The following is a 3,128-nucleotide window of genomic DNA, read 5'->3' as shown; positions in this document are numbered from 1 at the left end:
CCGGAGGAGACAGACAAGGAATGAATGAACAAACGAACGGCACCAAAGAAGAAAGACAAAAGCAGAGGAGATGAAAGCTGATGTGCACACACACACAAAGACGTGGAACACTGGCAAGGAACAATGACAATCAAAGTGCTTTTAGAGACGACTTTATGCTGAGCGACTAGAGAACACTGTGAGCGGTTAAGCCCAACCTTGCGTAAAAGCCCATTCATTCCGAAGCTCTAATTGAGAAGAATGACAAAGCAGTTGTCAGAAAGTCACTTGTGGAAGCATTTAGGCTGTTCGACCAGCGAGGATGGTGGGCCTTAGGAGATGTGCTGTGGCTGAATTTTGCGAGACATGACAAGTCTGAACAGACTGTCACAAAAAATGCACAAAAGCTGATTATTCAGAAATGAGTAAAACTGTAACTCTCTCACTTGAAAAGGATGGCAGAAGGGTTGTGAAGAAAGGTACTGCCTTGAATTCCCACGTCTGTCCATCAGTGGTTGTACTGAGTGCATTGTGAATGTATTGTCTGAGCGAAACTGACTGACAGTGCCAGTAAATCATACAGAAATATGAGTATCATTTACACCTTCACTAGTACCATGAGCCTTGCCATCAATATGTATGGTAGATTGCAGATGCTACTCCAGGCCCCCCTTATCAGTAGCTGTTGTCTTGACAGCAGCTCATCAGACTGGCCGCCATGAATGACAAGCAGGCCGGAACGTGACACTCCAGTAGCTACTATGATCACCATAGTGTATGGTAACAAGTCGCCCTGAATGGTTTGATACAAATAAGACGGTTTACTGATGTAATGACAGAATAGGTATTCTGTTGGAGAAGCAATTCGCAATCTGTAATCTTGAAGGTATGGTTTAGGCTGATCCTCCGTACAGGGAGGTCAAGTGGGGCATTCTGTGGAGGGAATGGCACACAGTGAATTTTGCTGTGTTAACGTAACACTTCAGTGAGGAAGGGCAACAACATCAGTGTTAAATTCAACTCTGTAAGTGTTGAATTAACACCACAGAATGCACTGTGTATTTTCCCTCATTTCTACTCCCTCCATATTATCTTTGGCCAGGCATCTCATCTCTCACTTCCTTGTGGGAAAAGCAATAGATGCATTCCATTCTCACTGTTCATTCCACTCACCTAGCCGTATTCAGTTCTGTTCATGGTAGCACTTATGCTCAATTGTATGTGATGTCAAATTATCTACAGGTGTTACCATGCAGATGATTCCAATAACTGTTTTATTACAGTGCAATGCACTGTGCTGTTTTCAAAGTCCTTCTATCTCCCACCTGACAAAAGTACAAGAAAATGCATTGTGGTCTATTAGGGATGTCCTATTCATACTCTGTTCTTTCTTTCTTTCTTTCTTTCTTTCTTTCTTTCTTTCTTTCTTTCTTTCTTTCTTTCTTTCTTTCTTTCTTTCTTTCTTTCTTTCTTTCTGTCTAAAACTACTGATTGCGTTCACCTCTTTCTTCAGCCCTAAATGGAAAATCCTTAATACTATAATTCATTATTCCCTACATTAATATTTATTATACTATTCATACAGTCATTCAAGCAGTCAGTTGAAAAGAGATTTCTCTGATGTTAGTGCAATGGGGCTATTATATCACGATGGCTCACAAAACATCATAAACTTCAAACTTATCAGCATCCTTTGAAGACACCGTAGGCTAGATAGGCTACCGTAGTTACCGCTATACTTCAATCAAGCAACAGCAAAAAGACATTTGGCAAAGTGTCAGCACAACTGTTAGCCGTGCGATGAACCCATTTGCTACAAGTTAACCATCAAGCAAAACAAAGTTTCACATTGTATTTCCCTGGTATCCCTGGCATTTCCTTGATTCTCTAGTTTTCTATGCAAACACATAGACGTCCATACAGCATGGTTACCATTATCATATTCATATTATACATTCATTAAGAATCACACCTTTTCATTAGTATTTAACCATTGAAACATTAGACTATGTAGCCTCAGAGTTTATGTCATATGCCATGTAATCTATAAAACATGTCAACCATTCATGGATTATATGACTATTATTTTCATTTGTCACTTGCTCTTACTTTAAAGGTACACTGTGCAGGAAATGATCAAAAAAGGTACTGCAACTATGCTGATCATTGAAACTGTGTTGTCTATTGCCAAATTTGATCTTTTCATGAAAGTTTACTAAGTAATAAACTAATATTTTCTATTATGGCCCAAGGACAGTCATTTTTGCAGCTAAAAATGCCTATTTCTAGAAATTCAAAATGGCAGACCATGGAGAAGATCCCCCTTTTCATTTATGAAAAATGCAATTTTTCCAGTCTTAATGAATACTTAGAATTTGATGGTGATGGTAAGTATTCATGAAAAATGTAACATTAGTGAATGGGTAGCATGAATTCTGGAAATAATCAACTAAAAATCTCACACAGTGTCCCTTTAACTAAGTTTGGGCAATTTTGACAAATACAGTCATAGAAATATTTTCTTGCCTCATGCTATTACCTGTTTCAGTTACTGTAATAGTAAAATGCCAATGTGCAAGTGATGTCTGAGAAATAAAAATCTCAAAAATGACTCTTGAAGTGATCACGCATGGTTGTGCTGTGGAGGAAACATGACATTCAAGGTCCTTGGGTCCTTGGGCATGTTGGGACAATAACGGAAATGTATGAAATTGTATTAGTATTTTTTTTGTCATTGGTAGGTATGGTCCTCTTGATACACCGAGAGAAACGGAAGTCGCTGTGTACCTAAGTGTGCTGCTTTTCTCTTGAGTGATACACTTTTGCGGAACAATTGTGTTCTAGCCTAGTGTCTTATACTGGTATAATAAAGGACATGCCATGTAGCCTTCCTATATTTGCCAGTGTACAGTGCAAAGTCGAAAGCAACAGCTTTATAATAGTCCCAACTTTCCAAGTGATGGATTATGTAACACTGTGTCAGTGAAGTACTAGGCCTAAATGTACAAAGTGTATTGCTCAAACATGTTCTTTTACTTGTCTGCATGCAGTGCAGTGCAAATAATTTCCAAAGCAGTCTGGGTCTGGCTTCTTTCATGGCCATCATCACTGGATATTGTGATGTGGTGGGTGTGCTCCTCTTCAACCAC

The sequence above is a fragment of the Engraulis encrasicolus genome, chromosome 7 (genome assembly GCF_034702125.1).
Source record: "Engraulis encrasicolus isolate BLACKSEA-1 chromosome 7, IST_EnEncr_1.0, whole genome shotgun sequence".
Lineage (NCBI taxonomy): Eukaryota > Metazoa > Chordata > Actinopteri > Clupeiformes > Engraulidae > Engraulis > Engraulis encrasicolus.
The sequence above is the reverse complement of the archived record's forward strand: the minus strand, read 5'-3'. Positions refer to the sequence as shown.